This window comes from Pseudorca crassidens, chromosome 16 (assembly GCF_039906515.1).
Source record: "Pseudorca crassidens isolate mPseCra1 chromosome 16, mPseCra1.hap1, whole genome shotgun sequence".
NCBI classification, from domain to species: domain Eukaryota; kingdom Metazoa; phylum Chordata; class Mammalia; order Artiodactyla; family Delphinidae; genus Pseudorca; species Pseudorca crassidens.
In genome coordinates, this window is record NC_090311.1 from 66659042 (window position 1) to 66685749 (window position 26708).

The following is a 26708-nucleotide window of genomic DNA, read 5'->3' on the forward strand; positions in this document are numbered from 1 at the left end:
GCTTCTGTTTTGTAAGTAAAGTCTTAAATATTAGATATGACACCATGATACAAATGAATATCATATTTTAGATTCCACATATAAGTGCTATCATATGATATTTGTCTTTCTCTGTCTGACTTACTTCACTCATTGTGATAATCTCTAGGTCCATCCATGTTGCTGCAAATGGCATTGTTTCATTCTTTTTTTATGTTTGAGTAGTATTCCGTTATATCACATCTTTTTTATCCATTCATCTGTCGATGGACATTTAGGTTGCTTCCATGTCTTGGCCATTGTAAACAGTGCTGCAATGAGCATTGGGGTGCATGTATCTTTTTGAATTATAGTTTTGTCCAGATATATGCCCAGAAGTGGGATTGCTAGCCCATATGGTAGTTCTATTTTTAGCTTTTTAAGGAACCTCCATACTGTTCTCTATAGCTGTTGCACCAATTTACATTCCCACCAACAATGTAGGTGGGTTCCCTTTTCTCCACTAAACTCTATGATTTCTTACCCAGTTCAGTGGTATGAAAGTTATCAGAAACTTACATTTGTCAAGAAGTCCTTTCTGTGAATATTCTTGAAGATGAAGCATTGTTTGCAAAAGCGTCAGAGTAAAATAATAAATATCTATGGATGACGAAGACTTTAAATGGCATGGTTAAATATATAATTACGATTCAATTGATGAAAAAGTTGGTTATTTCTTTGACATATAAGATTTTAAAATAGTAACTAGAATTATGACTGGTAATATACCCAGACATATTCAAATTTTAGTAATATCATATTGTGTCTAGAACATTTAAATTAATAACATTCATCCTGAAGGGGAACAGAATTTGCTACCCCAAAATATGTCTCTTTGGCATATTAATTATTTTAAACTGGTTATTTTCTAAGAAAAAGAAGATATAGGAAAAATTCTGAAAACCAAGTAGAAGTTACCGTTTTGTAAGAAACATACACATTTGTAAGAAAAATCTTCATTTTTAAGGGTGTCTCCCTCAGTGTACCAGAAACAGGAGGATAACCAAATTGCTAGAAACTCTTATCAATGAAGAAGACAATGATTTAAATCTGCATAACAAACTTACCCTTGTTTATGGTGTTTTTCCTGGTAATGTCCCAAAGTTGACTCTCCCCAACCTCAGCATCTTCTTTTAGCTTTAGTTGAGGATGGCATTTAAGGTGAGGGTTTTGGCCATTTTGACAAGTTACTCAATTTTCCTGGTTCTCTTCCATATATACATGTTATTAAACTTTTGTTTGGTTTCCTCCTGTTAATCTCTCTCATGTCAGTATAATTCTTAGACCAGCCAGAAGAACCTAGAAGGGTACAGGAAAATATCTTGCTCCCTGATAATCCAAACAATATAACCCAAGAAGGTTTATTGTCACTTATTTGACATTACTTCCCATGAAAGTTAACGTGCCAAAGAAGGATAATTAATCTAATACCTCTCTTTGAGATGTTTCAGAGGCCCTCTGAAAATCCTAAAGTTAGCTTGAGTTCAAAAGAACTTTATTTCGAATTTGATTTGGGAAAGTTTGTCAAACTTCATAAGGTTTTTAAACTCTGGTCAAATAGGATCATAGGTCACTGTGAAACAGTTCCTAGTTATCTGTTTAATCAAAGTGACAAAGACTTCTAAGGCAAATACAGAAAGTTAAATAGTTGCTAAAAAAAACTTAGCCCTTGTAATATTGAAAAGATTCAGTTTAAGTAATCAAAGACCTGATAAAAGCAACAAAGGAAATTATTTTGATAAAACATAAAATCCTGGGGTGGTGGTATGATAAATTGGGAGATTGGGATTGACATATACACACTAATATGTATAAAATGGATAACTAATAAGAACCTGCTGTATAAAGAAATAAATAAAATAAAAAAACAGAAAATCCCTGGTTTTTAGGCAGACTACTAGAAAGTAAAGAAAAGCCTTTTATAATTTCGTTATCCAGCAATCACACTACTGGGCATATACCCTAAGAAAACCATAATTCAAAAAGAGTCATGTACCACAATGTTCACTGCAGCTCTATTTACAATAGCCAGGACATGGAAGCAACCTAAGCGTCCATCGACAGATGAATGAATAAAGAAGATGTGGCATATATAGACAATGGAATATTAATCAGCCATAAGAAGAAATGAAATTGAGTTATTTGTAGTGAGGTGGATGGACCTAGAGACTGTCATACAGAGTGAAGTAAGTCAGAAAGAGAAAAAGAAATACCATATGCTAACATATATATGGAATCTAAAAAAAAAAAAAAAGGTTCTGAAGAAGCTAGGGGCAGGACAGGAATAAAGATACAGACGTAGAGAATGGACTTGAGGACACAGGGAAGGGTAAGGGTAAGCTGGGATGAAGTGAGAGAGTCGCATGGACACATATACACTACCAAATGTAAAATAGATAGCTAGTGGGAAGCAGCTTCATAGAACAGAGAGATCAACTTGGTGCTTTGTGTCCACCTAGAGGGGTGGGATAGGGAGGGAGGGAGGGAGACACAAGAGGGAGGAGATATGGGGATATATGTATATGTATAGCTGATTCACTTCGTTATAAAGCAGAAACTAACACACCATTGTAAAGCAATTATACTTCAATAAATATGTAAAAAAAAAAAAGCAGACTTGCATCTTCTTAACAGGGAGAGAAAATCGAATTCTAATTTTACACCAGCTTACTTTGATATTAAAACTCATCTACTTAATTAAATTCATTCCAATCTTAGCCAGCTGACCATGCATAAAATTCTTTTCTCAGGCTTTCTATTTGTATAACTTCCTTTTTCATATTCATATTTTGTCCTATGTTTTCTCTGTCTCTCTCTTTTTTCATCCCTTCCTTCCTTCCTTCCTCCCTCTCTCCATCCCTCTCTCCCTTACTTCTTTTCTTCCTTTCTTCCTTCCTGTCACAGTTAAGTCTAGAAAAGCCTCTCAATCAGTGCTTCCTCCAACTAGGTTAAAATGTCTACAAGGTAGGCAAAGTTTGGAAAAGTGGACAATCTTTCTGGATACACAGACCTAGATATTCATCCATGTTATTTGAAGTAATTTATTCAACTTCTCTGATTTTCTGTTTCTTTAACTATTACCTATCATGTATAATTTATTTTGAATATTTAACAAAATAACGTGTAGACCATCACATTGCATACTCAATAATTTGTTGCTATTTTTAAAACTGTTATTAGTCTTTACCATTTGACTATATTTGAAAACATCTAATTAATTCTATATAATTTAAATAAGGTAAGTCCCTTTTGAAAGATAAATGCTTATATTTTGCTCAGAAGATACAGGTGGGTGGTTAGTTTTCATGCAAGGTCACTTTTTAGACTTGAAGTGCTTTCTCCCTTTACCTAAAGCTTGTCTTCTGCGGTCTAATAACATCTCTACTCTTTCTCCTGAGTACAGAGGGTTTTGCTTATGGAGAATCTCTGTCCTTGAATTTCCAGGCTCAAAGAATTACTTTTCTAAATGTTCAATCAGTGTGCCAATGGGAGATGGAGCATAGGGATATGTCCTTTGTTAAGTGCAATAGTGCTCAATTCCGGCTGACTTGTATATCCCCTGGGGGGAATTTTACTTTATTTTATTTTATTTTTTAAATTTTTTGCAAGAAAAAGAATAAAATATCTAGGAATAAACCTACCTAAGGAGACAAAAGACCTGTATGCAGAAAATTATAAGACACTGATGAAAGAAATTAAAGATGATACAAATATATGGAGAGATATACAATGTTCTTGGATTGGAAGAATCAACTTTGTGAAACTGACTCTACTACCCAAAGCAATCTACAGAAACACTGCAATCCCTATCAAACTACCACTGGCATTTTTCACAGAACTAGAACAAAAAATTTCACAATTTGTATGGAAACACAAAAGACCCTGAATAGCCAAAGCAATCTTGAGAACAAAAAATGGAGCTGGAGGAATCAGGCTCCCTGACTTCAGACTATACTACAAAGCTACAGTAATCAAGACAGTATGGTACTGGCACAAAAACAGAAATATAGATCGATAGAACAGGATAGAAAGCCCAGAGATAAACCCACACACATATGGTCACCTTATCTTTGATAAAGGAGGCAAGGATATACAATGGAGAAAAGGCAGCCTCTTCAATAAGTGGTGCTGGGAAAACTGGACAGCTACATGTAAAAGTATGAGATTAGATCACTTCCTAACACCATACACAAAAATAAACTCAAAATGGATGAAAGACCTAAATGTAAGGCCAGACACTATCAAACTCTTAGAGGAAAACATAGGCAGAACACTCTATGACATAAATCACAGCAAGATCCTTTTTGACCCACCTCCTAGAGAAATGGAAATAAAAATAATCAAATGGGATCTAATGAAATTTAGCAGCTTTTGCACAGCAAAGGAAACCATAAACAAGACCAAAAGACAACCCTCAGAATGGGAGAAAATATTTGCAAATGAAGCAACTGACAAAGGATTAATCTCCAAAATTTACAAGCAGCTCATGCAGCTCAATATCAGAAAAACAAACAACCCAATCCAAAAATGGGCAGAAGACCTAAATAGACATTTCTCCAAAGAAGATATATAGGTTGCCAACAAACACATGAAAGAATGCTCAACATCATTAATCATTAGAGAAATGCAAATCAAAACTACAATGAGATATCATCTCACACCAGTCAGAATGGCCATCATCAAAAAATCTAGAAACAATAAATGCTGGAGAGGGTGTGGAGAAAAGGGAACACTCTTGCACTGCTGATGGGAATGTAAATTGATACACCCACTATGGAGAACAGTATGGAGGTTCCTTAAAAACCTACAAATAGAACTACCATACGACCCAGCAATCCCACTACTGGGCATATACCCTGAGAAAACCAGAATTCAAAAAGAAGCATGTACCACAATGTTCATTGCAGCTCTATTTACAATAGCCAGGACATGGAAGCAACCTAAGTGTCCATCATTGGATGAATGGATAAAGAAGATGTGACACATACATACAATGGAATATTACTCAGCCATAAAAGGAAACGAAATTGAGTTATTTGTAGTGAGGTGGATGGACCTAGAGTCTGTCATACAGAGTGAAGTAAGTCAGAAAGAGAAAAACGAATACCATATGCTAACACATATATATGGAATCTAAGAAAAAAATAAAGTCATGAAGAACCTAGGGGTAAGACGGGAATAAAGACACAGACCTACTAGAGAATGGACTTGGGGATATGGGAAGGGGGAAGGGTAAGCTGTGACAAAGTGAGAGAGTGGCATGGACATATATACACTACCAAACGTAAAATAGATAGCTAGTGGGAAGCAGCCGCATAGCACAGGGAGATCAGCTCAGTGCTTTGTGACCACCTAGAGGGGTGGGATAGGGAGGGTGAGAGGGAGGGAGAAGCAAGAGGGAAGAGATATGGAAACATATGTATATGTATAATTGATTCACTTTGTTATAAAGCAGAAACTAACACACCATTGTAAAGCAATTATACTCCAATAAAGATGTTTAAAAAAATTAAAAAATAATAAAAATAAAATAAAATAAAATTTTGGCCATACCGTGCAGCATGTGAGGTATTAGTTCCCTGACCAGGGATCGAACCTGTGCCCCCTCCATTGGAAGCACAGTCTTAATCACTGGACCACCAGGGAAGTCCCCCTGGGGGGATTTTAAAAAACACCCATGACCATTTAATATCCCCAGTGATTTTAATTTAACTAGTCTGGTGTGAGGCCTGGGCGTAGGTATTTTTAAGAGTTCTTCAGGTAATTCTAATGAGTACCTAGAGTTAGAAACCATGTCAGTGACGCCAATGGTTGGCCTTTGAGAGTCCATCAATCACTGGACAGGCCAATGGGTGGAATATGAAAGAAGGCAAGCCAAGGTTTTTAATAGTGCAGCTCTATTCCAAGCCAATATCGACATGGAAAATAATTAGTTGTGCTTACAATAAACTGGTTAGTTTTATTTCCAAAGTATTTTGGCTTTGTCTACATACTTATAAATTCTATCTAAGGCTTCTAAACTCACATATAATTTTAAAAACTTTGAGAAACTAAACCATGGATTAAATGCAATTTTCCTTTTCTGCCCCAAAACAAACACCACATTGAAATTTGGGGATGTAGAGAGATAAGTCACTCTGTCCCTGAACGTTCCACAGAAACTGAACGCTGAGGTCATTATCTTCCTCTGGGGCTATATGTGTGCTTCCACCTCCCCTTCTTACCCTTATGTGGACTCATATACTGGAGGACTCTTGAGGGGCTGCCTGAAAGCTCAGCAACTTTTATGTGCAGAATACTTGAGCTTTTGATTTTTTTGAAAGTGAAAAATAAAAGTGAAATTTGATTGTTTAACATCTTTCATGCAATGTATTCCTGAAGACATATCTTTACTAAATTTTTAAAAATAATAAATACATTTACAAAAGTAACTAATGTCACATAGAGAAAGAATGAAGAAAGATGAGATGGAGTAGGATACTTTCACTGAAAAGGAGGGTAAAAAAAAATGGAGTATGAAAAGATGAATCCAGTAAAGGACCTATTTGGGAGTGCTCTGATAGGGATGGTTCTTTGACAGGCAGCAGAAAGATTATTCAGAGGGAGGAATGGCAGGAGAAGTATATTGAAGAAGCAAAATAGATTGAGAAAGAAACAAGCACATTTGAGGCAGAAGGTTTAGAGAGCAGAGCAAATTTATGAAGTGTATTAAAATTAGGAAGTGCCACTTGAAGCTTCCACCTGAAATGAGTGGATTAACGAATACGATCTGTTATCCCACCTGGAGACAGCCTATAAAATTCCTTAGCCAGGGGCTTCCCTGGTGGCGCAGTGGTTGAGAGTCCGCCTGCCGATGCAGCGGACACGGGTTCGTGCCCCGGTCCGGGAAGATCCCACATGCCGCAGAGCGGCTAGGCCCGTGAGCCATGGCCGCTGACCCTGCGCGTCCAGAGCCTGTGCTCCACAGCGGGAGAGGCCACAGCAGTGAGAGGCCCGTGTACCGCCAAAAAAAAAAAAATTCCTTAGCCAGGGAAAATACAGTTTTAATCAGTCACACAAAACAACTTTCCTCATGTATCCAGTAATAAAAAGCTTTATCAAGGTGAGGATAGGAATAATACAGTGTGTGTAATACTTTAGAATACTGGATAATTTTTACATACCATCTTTAAATTTTTACGTACCATTTGGTACCTGAGATTTTTTTTTTAGGCTTCCCATAGAAATGGAAATGTTTATGCTAAATTTCTAGGTGAGAAGGTTGCTACCTTCTCCCAAAAGAGAGTTTTAGGATGTGATGGATGTAGCCTAGCCATAGCATTGTGTCTTAACTTTGCTGGAAGATATATCTAGGAAGTTTTTCATGCTAAGCAAATTCCTAAGGCCTTGAGGTCCCCATCACTTATGTTTGATGTTGAGGGTCTGCTCTGGGGTCTCCTGCTCTTCAAGGTGGGAAGGGACAGCAGAGGAGGAGACAGAAGAGAGCTTTTGCAAAGGAATATCAAGTAAAATTAGCACTGTCTTTTAATGTTTTCCAGTTTTACCCACCACTCTCCTTCTATGGTATGGATGTTAAAGGTAAAACCAAAGTAACAGAATGCTTACGTTATCTGAAAGAAATTTCTATTTTGTAGGCCGGGCTTTGAGAAACTTTTCTTCCACCTGGAAATTTTGTGTGCACAGCTGCTTTGTGGTATTTAGAGGAAATAATTTTTAACAGGCAAATATCAACTATCAACTGTTTTGAAAGAAACCTGAAATTTAGGTTATTTTTCTGGACCAGTGCCAACCTCATTTAATTCTATAGCCAGATGAAGTTGGCTTTTAAGAAAATACATGTGTTTAGGTGCCAAACCAAGGTGACAGCTACTTACATTCATGGATGTGACCGGCAAGCCTATATTCTAGTCTTCTTTTAATATCCACAGATAAGTCTTGTGGTCTGGTCTTCATTTATGAGTTGAATGAGCTTATTTTTCTAGTATTTAAATTTTTTAAAAATAATTTCTAATCACTGGTTCAAAATTAATCTTTAAGAGAAAACTTCTTTAATGGAGCAGAAAATAATGAGCTTGAGACTGGGAATCCACCACACCAAGGTATGAATTGCTTTACCATAGTTAGCCAAGTGGCCTTGTTCAGACTATTTAACCTCTCTGAGCCTGGGTTTCCGCATCTGTAGAATGGGATGGTGATAATAGTGCTTACTTGTTATGATTGTTATAATAATGAAATTAGATAATGCACAATGATGCTAACCAGAGTGCCTGGCCTATAGTGGTTATCATACATGTTAGTTATATATCACTGTTATTATTATTACATTGTTGTTGTTTCTTGACTAATCAAGTACGTATTCAGTACCTTTAGTATTACTGCATTTTTGTTTGTAGAGTGGACCATTCCGTTATTGGAAGTAAAATAAACCATTTGCCTGCTCCTGACCCTTTCTCCCTCTAAATCAAGGTAGGACAAACCACTAGGACAGTTTGAGGAATTCACCTCGTTTAGATTTTATCATTTCTGGTAAGAATGGTTTGGTGTGCTTTATTGCTCATCAGGCTACCCAAGGAACTGGCACCATCAATTGTCATAATGACAAGTGCCTATGACAGTAGAGATGCTGTACTAGGGGGAGACGTGAGGGAAGCACACACTGCATCCCTAAAGGTGTGGACTTTGGCATCAGAGACCACAAGTCTATGTCCTGATGTTGCCCCTCACAGAGGTTTAATGACTCTCAGGCAAGTCATTAAGCCTCTTTGATTTCAGTTTCAACATCTCAGTAGTGGAGATACTAGTAGAACCTACCCCATAAGGATTTTTTTTTTTTGAGGGTTTAAAGAGATAGTGCGCATAAGGCACTTAGTAGAATACCTGGCATCTGGTAAGTGCTTGATGCGTGTTGCCTCAACCAAAGCAGTCACGACAACAGCAGCAACAATGGTAATGGCTCAGAGGAGGGAGAGGTGACATCAGTGGACCTGAGACGTGCATTAGGCCTACAAGAATGAGTAGGATTGGAATGGTGTGGAAGACTAGAAAGCATGTCATTGGCATGGTGGAGACTACAGCCAGAATGTATAAGGTGAAAGGAAGGCAAGAGTAGAAGTTTCCAATAGAAAGTAATGTAATATCTCTATACTTAAGAGGACTTTGCATGCCAGGCTTAGGAGGTAAACTTTAATCTTTCTGTTCAGTTTAAACTTTAACCACAAGGATCATCATTTCTGAACCACACATTCTGGTTTTCTTTTTTTTTTTGCGGTACGCAGGCCTCTCACTGTTGTGGCCTCTCCCGTTGCGGAGCACAGGCTCCGGACATGCAGGCTCAGTGGCCATGGTCACAGGTCCAGCCGCTCCGCGGCATGTGGGATCCTCCCGGACCAGGGCACGAACCCGTCTCTCCTGCATCGGCAGGCGGACTCTCAACCACTGCGCCACCAGGGAAGCCCGCATTCTGGTTTTCTGAATCAGTAAATCTGTGATAGCGTACAGGGATCGACATTTATAACAAGGCATCTGGAAGGTTCTGTTGCAGATGCTTTACAGATCACAATTTGAGGACACTGCATTGAAAAAAATGATGAATCACTGTAGATAGTCAAGAGGGGAGCGATTAGCTTTATAATGATAACTGTGCCTCATAGGCGCTCTTAAAACTGTACCCTTGGCCTAGGGGACATATTAAAGAATAGATATGGTACTTAATTACAAGAAATCCAAATGAGGACTATCCTGGAAAAACATGTATTTGCAGAAATAAGTCCCAGCAAATAAAGTTTACCTAAGGGAGGAATTTGAATGTCAGGATTAAAGGTTCTACTTAAATGTTTTTACAAAAATACAGTAATGACTAATATGCATCATCGAATGATACCCTCAAATAATTTGAAACCTAGTGGGTTGCTTAAGGATATAAATATAAGGAACAATATCTAGATCTCAAATCAGAGGCTCAGGCTGGAATTCTAGTTCCACCACTCACAAGGTCTAAACTCGGATAGCTGACCTAATCCTCCATCTGCCTCAGCTTGCTCAGGTGTCTGATAGAGATAAGAATCCCTGCTTTGTACAGGGGCCTCACAGAGAAGTTGTGAAGAATGAGTGATGATATACTAAAATGTGATTGTCCAGCTCTGCATACATTTAAAATAATGAAATTTCTCTAAGTGCTGTGAAAAAGGAAAGAAAGACGGGGTAGAGGTTTAAATGAAGAGAAAACCAGGGACTTCCCTGGCAGTACAGTGGTTAAGACGCCATGCTTCCCCTGCTGGGGTCACGGGTTCGATCCTGGCAGTGGAAACTAAGATCCCACCTGCTGCATGGTGGGATCAATAAATAGATAAATAAATATTTATCTATTTAAATATCAATAAATAGATAAACAATAAATAGATAAATAAATTTTTTTTTAAATGAAGAGAAAACCAAATCCAGAAGTGGAGGCAGGGAATCAGGAATGACTTCATAGAGGTGGCAGCATTCGAGTGAGTCTTGGAGGATGGATTCCATTTGATGGAAGTTGATGAGAGGTGTGTGGGCATTGCAGGTGGTGGGGGAAATAGCATGAACAAATGGTTGAAGCTCCAGAATATAGGGGGTTTGAGTGTTATTAGGAGTGAAGGTAGTTTACTAGGTAGAAGTAGTTAGAGAATATGGGGGAAATAGATAAGGTCCCAAGATTCTGATTTTGATGATTAATAAGGGACCATACTGCTTTTATAACATACTTTATATACTTTCTCTCCACTTGCACTGTATTTTGGCATGTAAAATTTCTTCTTTCAACTGCATATCATTCACGATAGGGTAGTTAACTTATTTTAGCATAGATATTTCCTTAGTACTATGAAAAATAACTACACCTTAACAGTGTACACCGTCACACCTAGGGTAAACAACTGTCCAAGTTTGCTTGGGTCTAAAGGGTTTCCCAGGACATGGAACTTTCAGTGCTAAAACGGATACAGTCAGTTTCAGGCAAACTGGAATGGTTGGTTACCCTAACACCCACTTATAGCACCTTCCCAAAAGCTCTAAGTCTAGCTGGGGACTTGCTGTTGGAAAGTTAGTTCGGATTAGAGGTAAGGTGGAGTTTAATTTTGGAAGGCTTTGAATTTCAAGTCAAAGCTATTTTACATAATTCCCTAGGAACCGTGGTACCATCAATGTTTCTGAACTTGGGAGTGATATTGTTACAGCTATGCACTAGAACACTGACTTGGCTGCAGTGTAAATGATGGAATTGTAGTAAGAAAGAGACCTCTTAGCACTTGGTGTGGGTCTTGTGGACAAGCTCAGGTGAAATAATTACTATACTACTGATAGGTTCTGAGTCCGGTAGAGTCATCTTTTTGGAGATGCCAAGAAAATGACTTTATATGCTCTCGTCCAATGTCAAATTTGGGTATTTTGTGCAAAAAGGGTTACACAGTGAAGAAGTAAAATGACTAATCTGGTAGAGCATTTTGGGAAAGAAAATATAGGAAGAGATAAATTTTCCCTTTATGCTGGTAATGGGAATGAATCTTGCTTGTGATTAACTGTCTTTGCTGCAAAATGATTGTTACTTGGCAAAAATCCTGGTCACAAACTAAAATAATTTTCTGGTATCTTAGGTTGATTTTCCCCCTCAGCAGACCTTGAGGTGAGGATGTGAATGCAAGGACTATTTGGGATGTGATTCTGGGAGAGAGTAAGTGAGACGAGGAAGAGAAAGAAGCACAGAAGGGTAACATCAGAGAGGTTATTGCTGTGGGCATGTGGCGCTCTGAATCCTAAACGTCATTATAGCATATGCCTTAGGGTTAACCCCACGTGATGGCAAGAAAAGTCATGTAATTATCCTCCAATTCCCCCTGGCTATTGGCTGGTAGATGTTTTCAGAAGCATTAATTCCACCTAGTACTCATGATACCTTACTATTTCATTGCTCACTGGCCAGAATTCCAGTCGCTACAGTTTGCATCAGTTTGGCTGAGGTCCTCCTCTGCACATGTGACTTGCTAGAAGTCCCAGGGAATTAGATATTTTGCTCCTGCCACAAACAGCCCAACTCTTGGCTCCTCTGTGGGATACCTCTAAGGCATGTGTTCCACCCCCATTTCCCAGAGCTTTCCAGTAGAATTAAGTTCAAATTACCCAGAGTGGTGGTTTGTTTGATAATGTACCTTCATAGGCTCCCTTGCGTTCTCTGTCTCCCTCCTCCAGTCTTCTACCTGTGCTTGGTAGGACCACATCCAATATTAACTACCTGCACTGGAACCTTTGTTCCAAGATCTATTCCTGGAGAATCCCAGGCAGAGAAATATACAACATTACTTTTCATTTTTTAATATAAGTAAAATATTAGTTTCTGACACTACACTGGTTATAGGAAGATGATATGTTATCCATTTTTACGGGCAACTGTTAAGGAGAGAGCCATCAGTCATTTGCTAAGGATTGTTTCGGGTATAGTCAGACCGGTGGAAGTTGGAAAGCACTGGACAACCTCACATAGCTTTGCTAAGCCCCGCCTCTACTATTTCATTTTAATAATGACCAGATTCCAACTGGGGGGACAGGAAGAAGGAAACACACAACAATTCAAATGTTAAAATGCCTTCACAGTTTATAACATAATTAATAGCAAGGCATCCTAATTCATTCTTATTTCATACAAAAAGTGTGGATCTTAAAACCAAAAGATGAAGAAATAATACTCTAAAGAGAAATATGAAGCTCTGGGGGTTGTGTAACTGCCTCATCACTCACCTGCTTAATGACTATAGTTATGATTTCAAAAAGGAAATAGATATCCAATTATTTTACTGAGGGTTAAAGAACATAGCAGACTACCCAAGAGCTCATTTTTAGTGGAAAAATGTCAATGTGCAGTGGAAAATAACAGATTATAATCACCAGGCCCTCACTCTATGTTTTAATATTAATATGTTGCCATGTTTTCAGGACACATTGTTTCAGAAAATTAGTCTCAGGTTTCCATATTTTATGAGAAGATGATTTCATTAGCCATGGAATGTCTATTTTTGTTACTGCTAAGGGGAGCCCGAGAACTTCAAATCATAATTGAAATATTCCATTGATGTGGTTGCTTAGCAACAAACTTTTATATAAGCGGACTAATCATTTTGCTTAAAATTTTGTGACTTTAAACTTTTTAATTTGTTGTTGGCAGATCACCTTGCTATAAAATGTGTATTTTCCTCCATAGCTTTAAATGCATATTTGTGTATGAGATGTATGTCTCATAGAACGTGGCCAAAATTTGGTTTCCTTTGAACTGTCTCCATGGACCAGGTTGACATGGCATCACTAGAATTAAAGGAAATTTTGTGACTTGCAAGACTTTTTTTTTTTTTTTTAACTAGTAAAACAACTCAAATTATGCTCAGATTGTTAAGAGCAGCAATCAACTTTGTTGTCAATTCAAAACAATAGGCCCTGAAAAAAAAAAAGGGGGGAATTCCATGGTGGTCCAATTGTTAGGACTCCACACTTCCACTGTAGGGAGCCTGGGTTCGATCCCTGGTCAGGGAACTAATCCAGCAAGCCATGTGGCATGGCAAAAAAAAAAACAAAAAAAAACAACAAAAAACACGAAAACATAACAGGCCCTGGGTCTCACATGTGGTTCCTCTCCCAACCTCCTTTTCACTGTTTGAGGCTTTCCACTCCCATTCACAGTCTCTGTCAGGAGAATATAACCCTCAAATACCCAACATAATAACAACTGTTTCTTTGGTAATTTGCTAACATTATAGTAGCAGAGATTTTCATTCCTTTCCTTATCAGTGTGTAACTGTTTTCCACGTAGGTTCACAAGGAGCTGTGGGTTTAGTGGACAGTATATAAGCTCTGGAGTTACAGGGACTTTGGTTGAAGTCCTTGCTGCACTGTTTACACTTCGGAAAACCTTACCTAAATTAGTTTCTGCCTCTGAGCCAGAGGCAGATGGCCATAGAAATATGTCTTATAAGGCTGTTGTGAGAATCAGAGATGATGCACAGAGTGCTGTCTCTAGATGCAGGTGCTCAAGAAAAGGCAAAAGTGAAAATGTGGTAAAAAGGTGTTTCAGAGATCATCTAGTTTAAGCTCAGGATTGACCGTTGCACTATGGACCAAACATGACATGTAGGTAAATCCACTGTTGTTGTGCCTGCATTTGCTGGTCAATGCATCTTTCCCATCAAAATATATCCTGAGCTGTTGCTCTCTGTTGGTCACTATGGTATGTTTGGGAGGTTGCAATTTAGTGTAAAACAACGCTCTCTGCTCTAAAGTCAGTGTCTCGTTGGAGTAGAGAGAGAGATTAAGGAATAAAGTTAGCCAAAGAAAGGGTGTTGCATACAATGCGGAAAAAAGAGAGATGATGAACATTCCTTGAAATATTCACTCTCCTTGAGCCAGACAGCATAATTTTAAATTTATTTAATATATAGCGTTTGGATACATGTAGTTGTACCCCTGGGGAGGTTTTTGTTTATACCAGGTTATCACAGATTATACTCATTTAACTCAATCCATATAATTTGTCTCTTACACTGCTCCCTTCTGTTCCATGGAAGCAAAATAGCATGATCACGAGGTAATTCCATTGAAGCCTCTCATCAAACATGCCCACTGTTCACTGCTGTGGTGGAAAAAACTTGGTAGCAGACAATCTTGGTTTGATTATCCTTTAACTGCTATTTGTGCAGGCTCAAGCAAGCTAGTTACTAACCCCCTTGGACCTGATTTCCTTTTTGACCAAATGGGAATGACAATACCTATAGTGTTGAGAGAAGAGCCAATGAAATCACGCAAAGAAAATGCTTAGCCCAGTGCTAGGCACAGAGAGAGTGATCGATTACATCCTCCATTACATATTCACCAGATAACAGACTTTCATGAGACCTTAATACAGGCATACCTCATTTTATTGTGCTTTGCTTTATTGTGTACCACAGATACTGCATTTTCTACAAATTGAAGGTCTTCAGCAACCCTGAGTTGAGCAAGCCTGTTGGTGCCCTTTTTCCAATACCATTTGCTTACTTCACGTCTCTGTATCATATTTTGTTAATTCATGCAAAGTTTCAAACTTTCTCATTATCATATTTATTATGGTGATTTGTGATATCTTTGATGTTACTATTGTAATTGTTTTGGCAATTTTTAGCAATAAAGTAGTTTTTAATTAAGGTATATACATTGTTTTCTTAGACATAATGTTATTGCACACTTAATAAACTACAGTATAGTGTAAATATATCTTTTATATGCACTGGAAAACCAAAAAATTCATATTCTCATTTTATGGTGGTATTCACTTTATGAGGGTTGTCTGGAAATGAATCGGCAATATCTCTGGGGTATGCCTGTATACACCAGGCATCATTTTGGCTGCAGAGATGATAAGGACAGCATACATTGGGTCCTTGATAAGCCTATAGCTTAATAAAGGAAGAACATCGTGTAAAAAGATAAATCATAATAAAAAATAAGCATTATTTTATTTGCAGAATCCTATGGGGGCAGCAAGAAGAGAGCCACATACTCCATGGCACAGTTCAGAAAGGGCTGAAGAAGGGGAAGACCTTGGGACTGGATGTTAGAGAGAAACAAGAGCTTGACATGTAAATGAAGAGCTTGACGTGTAAATAAATGGGAAAGATTTGAATGATTTAACTCCAGAAAGAAATACTAGTATTTCATACTGGTATTTCATATTTCATTTTTTGAATGAAAACCTGTGCATTATATTTTCAATAGATGTCCTCATGAAAGGACAAATGAGAGATTTAGGGTCAGCTTATTAGCCCTGAAATCACACTCTTTTAGGCATAGAATTCTACCCCAAGCACGTGTGGGAATGAGGCATTTGATGCCATTGTGTCCAGAGCATCACATTTATTGTCTCCAGGAACTTACAGTGTCAGAGCTATAGACTTAATGCAGCTAATGTCTCCAGAAGTTAAGAAATAATCAGTGAAAGCATGAATTAGACACTTATTTTTATCTTTCAATAATAATTTGTTTCAAGTCAGATACTCTGCCTTGTTTAAAGGCATTAGTGGGTGGTGATCAAGATGGTGGAATAGGAGGACATGGAGCTCACCTCTTCCCACAAATACATCAAAAATACATCCACATGTGGAACATAAAGATCGCTGAATATACACTGAACGCTGCCAGAAGATCTCATACAACCAAAGCTGCAAGCAAGATCACTACATAACCGGGTAGGACAAAAGGAAGAACAAAAAGGAACCTGGATAGGACCTGTGTCCCTGGGAGGGAGCTGTGAAAGGAGAAGCAAGGAGCTATAGGAAAGAGAAAATCACAATAGGGTAAGCAAATACATAAAAGGATAGGAGATCAAAGAACAAGCCAGTACATCGATTTTAAAAATCAAAAAATGTTTATGAAAGTGATTTTAACCACAATGAAAAGCAAAAGACTAACCATAAAGATGTAAAATAAGACGTCAGAATCATAAAATGTGGAGAAGGAGAGTAAGAAAATGTAGATTCTTTTGTTAGAATGCATTTAAGCTTATATAACTGCCAGTCTAAAGCAAGTAGATATAGTAAGGCGTGAACACACTTGAAAACCAGGGTAACCATGATTCAAAGACATACAGTAGATGCACAAAAACCAAAAAGAAGAGAACTCAAGCATAATACAAAAGAAAACCATCAAACCGCAAAAGGAAAAAGAAAAAGAAATAAACAAAATCAACTGGAAAACAAGGTTTAAAATGACAATAAATACATACCTATCAATAGTTACTTCAAATATAAATGGACTAAATGCTCCAATCAAAAGACAGAGTGGCAGACTGGATACTAAAACAAGAGCCTACAATATAAGAAACCCACTTTATGGCAAAGGACACATATAGATTGAAAATGAGGAAATTGAAAAAGATATTTCATGCAAATCTGAAAATCTGAATCATTTTGCTGTACACTTGAAACTAACACGACATTGTAAATCAACTATGCTGCAATAAAAAGAAAAATTTATGTATTTTCTCAACCTGAGTGTGAAGGATGAAAGTTATGAAATAAATACACCTACATTTTCATACAGTTTTATACATGTTTAAAATTAAATTCCCACTGCCCACTAATGACTTAAGTTAATTCAGAATAGTTGAAACAAAGAAGTCCAAGCCACGCAGATCCAAGTGTGATGGTTTGTAATCATTCCTACAAAACAGAGCTCTTAAGGCTGATTTATCTTTAGTTGTATGCAAGAGGATACTGCTGGAAAATTCAGTCCTATGACTCTGATCAAATTCAGAGTGAGAAAAGTCAGTCTACGGGAAAAAAAAAAATACAGTTTTTATTGGACATAGAACTGCTATAGTGCAGGTGCTTATTTGCCTGGGGGAGTCCCAATTTTTAGTTCTAATATATCCATTGTATGTCTTCAATTAACTTATTCTATGCATCTCACTGCTGACAATTCTCTTATCAGAACTTGGCTAAGTAGGTGGGGTAGGATTCAAAATGAGTACTTCTGTCTTGATTTTTAGTCAGGCTACTTCTGACACAAAGCTTAACAATTTAATTTAAGTTAACAGGTTAACGTCTACAGTTATCTGTGGCTCTACCACAGTCTTATGAATTTTGAAGGCAACTGTTTTCTGATACTCACGACTGATTATTGTTCTTGGTGCTTCTCTTGTATGTGGAAGGAGCTGATCATGACAAACTATACCAGTTTGATTATTGCTGTTGTGTTTAAGGTGTTAATTTACCTTCTTAGTGGATGGTATCCTGATCCCTGTGTCTGAACTAATGTATTTCTTACTTTTAGCACCAATGTATTTACATCAAAATACTACTCACATGATGGTTTTCATTTGGGAAGCTTTTGTTTCAGGTATAAATTTATCTTGTCCTAATATAGTTGTTATGTAATGCAAATGTTTAAGATAGTTTTAAGTCTCGTGCATGGGTGGCGTTTGTGTCAAAGATGTTGCTACAGTATTATGAGTTGGTTTGTTGCCTAGGTAGAACTGGAAGGGAGTAACACATTTTACTTTGTTTAAGGACATCCCCAGCTCTCGTGACAATGAACTATGCAGAACAGCCCATTGATTCTCTACTTGCCAGCAGTCCTAAGCCAATATTTTGGAAAGCAGCTTCTTGGATGGAAATCATCGACACATATTACACTATACAGCTTTATGGTGCATAAATTCCCACAATGACCCAATTTGCTGGAGTCCCACAGTCCCACTAGATCACTTTGGCACTGTGCTCTGATGTGTGCAGTAGTTCCAGAAATCCTCTGATTTGAGAGTCTTTCCTAGCTCTTTGCTAGCTGGTCCACTGGTGTCTTTTTTTTTTTTTTTTTTTTTTTTTTTTAAGTGGTTCTGTTCCTATGTTATCTGGAGAACCTAAATTTCTTCCTAACATCACCCTTAGTGTTTGCAAAGGAATTATCTTTTTAGGGTTCTACCACTGTCTACTCTTCTTAACATCTTCACCATTCCAAAAAAGTGAGGAAAATAATTACCATTTCTTTCTAGTCATTCATTTTTCTCAATCTCAAATCATGGTCACCTTCACCTACCCCTGGCTACACCCTTACTGCTAGTGAAATTACTACTTTCTTTAGCTATTCCGGAGGGTATACCCTGGTATAAGACCTGTAACAAGATTTTAAAAGGTAATAACTAATGTCAGGATAATAAATTATAAGTATTTCCCCCAATTCTTTAACATAGTTATTACTTCTATTAAAAGAAAAAAGACCAAAGTTATATCCCTTGCGATACAGTGGAGTGGTTAAAGGTAGGGGATTTGAAGTCTGGCTCAAGATAGAATTCCAAATCTGCCCACTTAGTCCTGTGACCTTGGAAACGTTAGTTACCCACTATAGTCCTCAATTTTATCATTTTCACAGGGGAGATGGGAGGATCAAATAAGATTAACATAATGTCTGGCACAAATTAAATCTACAAATAGTGGATATTTTTAACATCATAGTCCATAATCCTTTATCTGCAACTTTAAAATCCCAAAAGCTCTGAATACCGAAATATTTTCATACATTTCGTGCTAAAACTTATTTGGGAAAAAACCATTGACCTGAACAGGTTTGAGACTACTTACACTTTAGTTCATGTTAAATATTCATTCCTTTTTATGTGGAAATGTTACTATTGTTGATGTTAGGGTGCTGCAATATACCCAGCTTACCTTTCTAAAATCCAAGAAGTTCTGAATTCTTAAATACATATGATCTCGAGAATTTCTTAAGAAAGCCCAAAATATGGCATCACCATTTCTTTTATTTCACTCAGAATTTGCTGGTTATTCATAATGATACCTAGGATGTCACAGAAATCACTGCTGTGATTTGCTGAAGGTCGGTGCTTATTCACTGGCACATTCCCCTTTTCCAGAGATCGAGAATATTTGAAATAAGGATGAGATCTCTTCTGCACTTCTGCTGGCGTTCATGTCATAAGGTTTTCATACACATCATTTCATAGAACAAAAAAGAATTGTCATAAGTATGAAACCTGAATTGCTTCATCTGGGAAAATTCTAATTTTTGAATGTCCCTTGCCTCGTTTATGATACTTAAAAAGGCAGGGTATTTTCTGGTTTCCCTTGTACATTGGTCTCTTTTGGGGAGTCTTATGAAGCAGGATTTCTGGACATGCAGTTCAAGAGCTTTCAGCAGCCACAGACTGAGTATAATTTTAATTGCCCTCAGCTCCTTGAGTTACTTAAAGCATGCCATGAAAACCATAATTTCTTTCTTTCTCTGGTGGTTGTTTTGGTTTTTTTGTTTGCTTGTTTCTCCTCCACCGCCTTTTTTGGGTCTTTCCCTTTTGCATGCTTTGCTCCTGGTCTTGTGTATGGTCAAAACTGATTGTCTTCATTCATGTAACCCTAACAGGAAAATGTATCAGTTAAGTATTTGCTGCGTAACAAACTACTCCAAAATTTGTAGCTTGAAACAACAAACATTTTTATTGGATGGTTCTGACTCAGGCTCTCTCATGAGGTTGTAGTCAAGATGTCAGGTGGGTCTGCAGTCATCTGAAGGCTTGACTGAGGCTGAAGCATCTGTTTCCAAACTCACTCATGTGGCTCTTGGTCAGAGGTCTCAATTCTTCTCCATATGGGCTTCTCTGTAAGCGCTAATTTGGGCTTCCTTACAGCATGGCAGCTGGGTTAAAGGGGTAAGCCTGGTGAGTGATAGGGCCACAAAAGCATATCATCTTTGATGAGCTATCATCAAAAGCCACACAGCATCATGTTCACCACATTCTTTTGATCAAGTCAGTTGAGGGAATGGGAAATAGACTTTCCCTTTTAACGGGGAGTGGCAAACTTCTATAAGAGAATGCACAAAGTGTTGCTGTGGCAAAATTGTTAGAAAATATTATTGGCCGCACTGTGGATTTTGTCAGTCACAGAGTATTCAAACCACACAAGATCTATGGAGATTCATTTAGGCCAGAACTGGGGGTAGAAAGAAGGAGCAGAGTGAGGGGAGGACCATTGGTCAGACTTTGCACTGTAAAAGTGAATGGCTGGGGCTGTTTTCTAGTTCCATTTTAGCCACCATCTTTTTCAAATGTACTCCCATTTGATTAGGCTGACTGAAGACATGATAATGTAAATTCGAGAAATGTATCTTCCTACTTGGTTTTCTTACTTATAACTTCTTTAGCCCTATTTCCTAGGGAGATAATTACAAGTTAGATGTTGAGATCATCATTCTTTATTACTCAGCTGGAATGGCCTGAAATTTCCCTTAAAAAGTGATTTTTTTTCTATGCTAAGTGCTGATTAGAAATGAATGATATGAGATCACACCTTATCCTTTTTTCAAAACTCTGATTTTTAAATATAAGTGAAGTAGAGGTCAATTACAGAAATAATGCTAATGCATGAGAAAATTACAGGGGAATAATATAAAACAAACATCAGGGGCTTCCCTGGTGGCTCAGTGGTTGAGAATCTGCCTGCTAATGCAGGGGACACGGGTTCAAGCCCTGGTCTGGGAAGATCCCACATGCCGCGGAGCAACTAGGCCTGTGAGCCACAACTACTGAGCCTGCGTGTCTGGAGCCTGTGCTCCGCAGCAAGAGAGGCCGCGATAGTGAGAGACCCGCGCACCGCGATGAAGAGTGGCCCCCACTTGCCACAACTAGAGAAAGCCCTCGCACAGAAATGAAGACCCAACACAGCAAAATTAAATAAATTAATTAAAAACAAAAGTACCAATGCCACCGTGGATGTGAGGATTAAATTAGTCAATGCTGAAAAAAAAAAAAAATCATAGAATTTCTTAGAGTGAGATATGCTATGTATATCTATGTACCTAAGGGATATGCTTTGACCTAGAGTGTGACTTAAATCCATCAGGAGCATAGTTCTTTAAAAAAAAAAAAAATCATTGAGAGAAACAGTCCCTCTTTAATCTTCCACTTTTCCTTTCAAATTAGAGCTAGGTGTGAAGTCCCATTTAAACAATTCTGTCCTAAGATGAAAGCCTATTCCTGGAAGCCATGGGGTTTCTGTGCCTTAAGTTTGCCTGATGAAATGAAAAATTCTGTTTGAAGAGGTCTTATTGTTTACCTGGAGGACAAGGCAAGTGGAGGGCTAGGACGAATCCGTATCTCTACCACATTAATCAGACTGTCTAGTTAGGATGTCCACATTGCTGATGATTAATTCTGTCCTTGATTGACAAAAGCTGTGCTAACACTTCTTTATATGTCCTTTGATACTTACCAAGCACTTCATCCAAAGCTCTCACTAATTTATTCTGTACATGTGTAATTTGTGTCTATATAAAGCATCTCAAAACAAGGTACACAGCCAACATAGTAACTACTTGAGTTTTAAGCTGTGCAGGGAACTGTGTAAAAATATATGTTAAATTAGGAAAGAAAAGCAAATGAAAGGATGAAAGGGAAATCCCCTCATACAGGAATAGTGGAATCTTTGTATTTAGAAACTGGCCAGTTGTTTACTAAGGAATGTCTACAAAAATTACCCTACCAACCGGTTCATTACTTTGGGACCGAGAACAGTTGGACATCAGCTTCTGTGGCTTTTGTTTAATTGCTGTGCTGGATGTTGGAACATCTTCCTGCTGCTGCCTGCTGTAAGTCTATCTTCCTATTCCCATCTTTCAAGGCTTCTAATGGCATGGTTCCACCCTCAGCCCTGGGACACCTGTTTCCGCATACTTCCCATTATGTATAGTCCTTTGGTCCTCTTCAGTATGGCTTCCTTGCTTTCTGTTTCATAGGCTATGCTCCAGGCTTCAGCTCATGCTGTTCCCGCTTTGTTCTTAGGGGCAATACAACATTTATTGAGAATATGCTGTGTACCGTGATTACCAGATGAAAGAAAATCTTGGCTTTCAAGAAACCCAATGATTGGGTTAATAAGCTTTCACTTTTGAAGATACAAGTATCTCAGTTTGGGTTAGTTAAGAGCCAGTTTTTAAAATATTAGTATACATTGTTTTCATCAGATTGACTACTGTATAAAAATAATAATAACCACACGTTATAGTTCTATACTACTTTTAGAATTTTAAAAGAAGATTCTCCTATTACCTCATTTGATTCAGTGGTAGCTCTTATTTCTATATTTTTCTTTCTATATTGTGGATTAATACATTAAAACTCATATAATGTATCAAAGAATTGTAACCTAGAAGTATATTCTGGAGGTTGGACTACAACCCACGTGCTCTGATGATTAGCTGTATCCTCTTTCCACTAAACCACACCTTTTCATTTAATGGTTAACTAAAATCATTGCTCTAAAGTAGAGGAAACTGGTGCTACAAGTGGGAGAAAATAATTTCAGATCTTGGTACAATGTTAGAGATTACAACAGATCTGAGTAGAGGGCTCTGTGTCATTGATGACAGTGTGAGACCAATGGTATCTGGTGGTCCAGGCCTAAGGTACCAGAGTCAAGCTTATCTATTAAAAATGTTCGTTAGGGTCAGCCCTGCATTTCAATGGCAGAAATGGAAGCTTTCCCTTTTCTATCTCCTTTTACTTTTTAAATTTAGCTATAATATTTCCTGCTCCTAGATCCCCAGTGTTGTAGTTTCTTAGGACAGGGCCGAAAGTAAGCTCATCACACGAGATGAATTGTGCTGAAGCAGAGCAGTAGAGGGCTGCCGCTCGCTCAGGCAAAACAGCGCCGTCTGTCCTGCTGTGGTAGCGTTTATTAAAGCATTATCCCGATTTACACTTTAAGACTTGTTTTCTTAACATTTCAGAAGTGCCAAAGCAGCAACCTATGTTTTTATTAATTATACAAGCAATAATTGGCTTTCATGAGCACCTGCCATGCTTCGTCCTTGAGCGCAAGGACAGCACAAAGTTCCCACCATAATTTTGATTATCCTGAAGTAGCACAAGGACATTTCCTTGCGTTCCCACCACTCTGATTATACTGAGGACATCTCATGGATCAGTGCCCAAAGCACTCAATGCTTCTTTTGCAGGCCCCCGGTTTGCCGGGGGGGGGGGGTGGGGGGGCGCTCGAAGCATTCAGAACTGTTCACAGCTCTGGCTTATTCGCATGCCCCCGGTTTGCCGGGGTGGGGCTCAAAGCAATCAGGACTGTTTGCAGTTCTGGCTTATTCGCCAGTCCCCAGTTTGCTGGGGCGGGGGGTGGGGGGCTCATGGGTCACGTCTCCTTTCCATGTCCTCAGTTATCCCACTACACCCAGTCTCAAGGCCAACAGTATTTGTAGTCCTAATTTTCTTTTACCGATGGGTTAAATTAACGTTTGTGGATCAATATAGGGACACAACCACCATGTGTAATCTTGGCTCTATGTAACAGTTCATTTTTAGGTCTCAATGATCCATTCTCACATAAAATGCTCTTTCTTTTCTTTGCAAACCAATTCTGTTCTTAATTCAGAGCCTAACTTACATCATTCTTACACTGTTTTGGGTGGACTTGAATTCTTTAGTTTGCTGATTGAATTCTTAACTTCTGCTATTCTATCTCTTATTGTCTTTCTGCCTGGTAAAAGAAAGATTAAGGGAAAAGAAATGATTGTGCTGAGGTTAGGAGTGCTTTCTACCAGATATTTCTGGTTCTTCCCTTGTACACATTTCAGGATTGCACTTCTTTCTTCCTTTGAAATTAGCTATGGTCACCTGACTTGCTTTGGTCAGTGAAATAAGTAGTAGTGAGGTCTGGGTAGAAGCGTGGAAGCTGGTCTGTGACTTGCCATGTTGTTTCCTTTAGTCAGGGTGACTGCGAAGGCCCTAGGGTGGCGGCTGCCCCATCAGGCCCCATCACCAATCTCCAAAGAACATGCAACATGAAGGAGAAATAAACTTTCGTTGTATTATGCCCCTGAGATGTGGGGGTTATTTGTTACTGCAGTGAACCCAGCTTATCTGTCTTGTCCAAATTCTTCATTGTCAAAATTATAAAACTAACTAAAGAAACAGTCATAAAACTTGATAGAAAACAAACAAGAAAAACACTCCTCCCTACAAAATAAACAGCAGCAGATGCAAAACTCACCTTGTTAATCAGAACCATAAAAACCTTCAATGTTATCCTCCTGGGGTTAGAAGTAGTAGTTCAATGCTGTCTAATCAGTTAAAGATAGATAAAAGGACTGCATTGATATTTTGTTGTATATCAGTTATTGTGGCCTGTGCCACATACATCTGTATGTAAATAATCCTTTAAAATAAGAGTATGAGATTGCTTTATTTTGTTCTTTATTTAAAGATATTGGATCAATGTGCCAAATAACTGCCCTTTCTAGAGTCTTTTAAAATTGACTTCCTAGAAGGGTCTAATCTCTATACTATTAAACCCTGGGTGTGCCGATCTGGAGTGTAGACAAAACTGTCTACTCAGGGAGAACTATACACAGGGATTCCTATAACCCTCAACACCGCCCTCCCCCTTTCTTTTGCTCCTACTTTTAGACCATGCAAATATAAAGGCAGTGATTAGATTGAAGGAAGGAAATGTTGATTAATCACCTGTTAAAGATTCATGACTTCGACCTGAAGATTAGCCACATCAAATTCCAGTGATTTGAAAGGAGAAAACTCTGTCGTTGTCAATCTTCAAATGTCAAATGTATAAAATTACTTGAGGTTATGAGATTTTGAGTTTAATGGGAATCTTTCACCTTCCCTTTAACCTCTATTTTGGGAGATAGCAATAGAAGACATTTCAAAATGAGACCTATATTTACATTGTGGCTTTGCCATTTTCTAGTTTCTTTTTACTTTGGACAAATTATTTAAACTCTTGAACTTCCGTTTTCTCATCTGTGCAGATAAAACCCACTTCAAAAGGGATAAGGTATTCAACACACCAAACCTAGTATTCACACATAACAGACATAAAAATGTCTTTTTCTTCTCCTCAGCCCCAAACATATTCTGTTATTATTTAAATTATATTTTAGAGTAAAAAAGTCCAGCAATTGTATTTTAAAAATATAATGGCTACTGATTTTGTATTGTTAACATATTTTATACTAATATATTTTTTAAATTTCCTTAACGTTTCCAAATGTTAGACTGTGCCTGTCTTTTGAGCAGAAGGAAAATGGCAAACTTAACACCAAAGCAAATTAAATGCAAGTGGATAAATTATTTTCAGTGCAAAAAAATAATCTAAGATAAATGCGAAAGCTTTCTTCCTGTAAGCCCCTTTGTCTTATAACAATTATTCATAAAGCCCTATGCAATACTGGCAGAGTAATGAGTCCCTTTCTGTGGAAATATACACATTTCTATTCAGCTAGCTGGTTCCCAGGTGAATTATGAATTGCTTTCCTAGTTTGAACACGTAGTTCATGAATCTCAAAGAGAAAATATATATATAAGGAGAAAAAATATATATATAAGGGGTCAATAACTAACAGTTTACCTTTATATAGCTAGACAACTGTTAAAACAGTTTGAAAAAACCCCAAAGAAATGAAAACTGAACTACTTGTTATTTGTGGAAATTCCTGCACTCTCTTAGTAACCCATCCTTCCTAAGACGAAGATAAAAGTGCAGCTCGGGAGGTTGCAGTGAAAGTCTGGGCAACCACTGTGAAACTGTTCTATTCAGATGTATGGTCTTTGTGCTCTGACCAGTCTCATATTTTTATGAGACGTAAAGGGCAGGAGTAATTCACAGGGAATACCAGCAATTCTGTGGGACCCCTGGCAGCCCCAGGGTTTATGAACAGCTAGCCCCTAGGCAGGTTTCATGTTGTAAAATCTCCTATTTGAATCCGGTAGAAGCATATTTTCTCTACAGCTTCCCACAGTCACATTCACTCCCTATCATCTTCCCCATTGCTTCTGCACTCATTCACTTTATTTGACTCAGGTCTGGGATATTTGAACTGAATCCCCTCTTCTCCTTTTCTCTTCCATTACAAGGGAACAAGTGTCTCTCTTCCTGTTGATGGCCAGCCTCTGCCCTTTTCCCGGACCCCGTCTCCTCTCTGCCCTTCAAGTATTTTGCTCTGCAGTTACTCCCTCTTTCTCCTGCTCCAATAACGTCTAATCTTCTGTGGGGCTTTTCCATTTAGCATAAAAACATGTTCTGTGTTCTCCCACCTCCATGAAGACAGACTGTCCAGTTTTCCCTTGACCTCACACCCTGCTTCTGTCTGTTTTACTTGGGTGCTCAGTGTCGCCT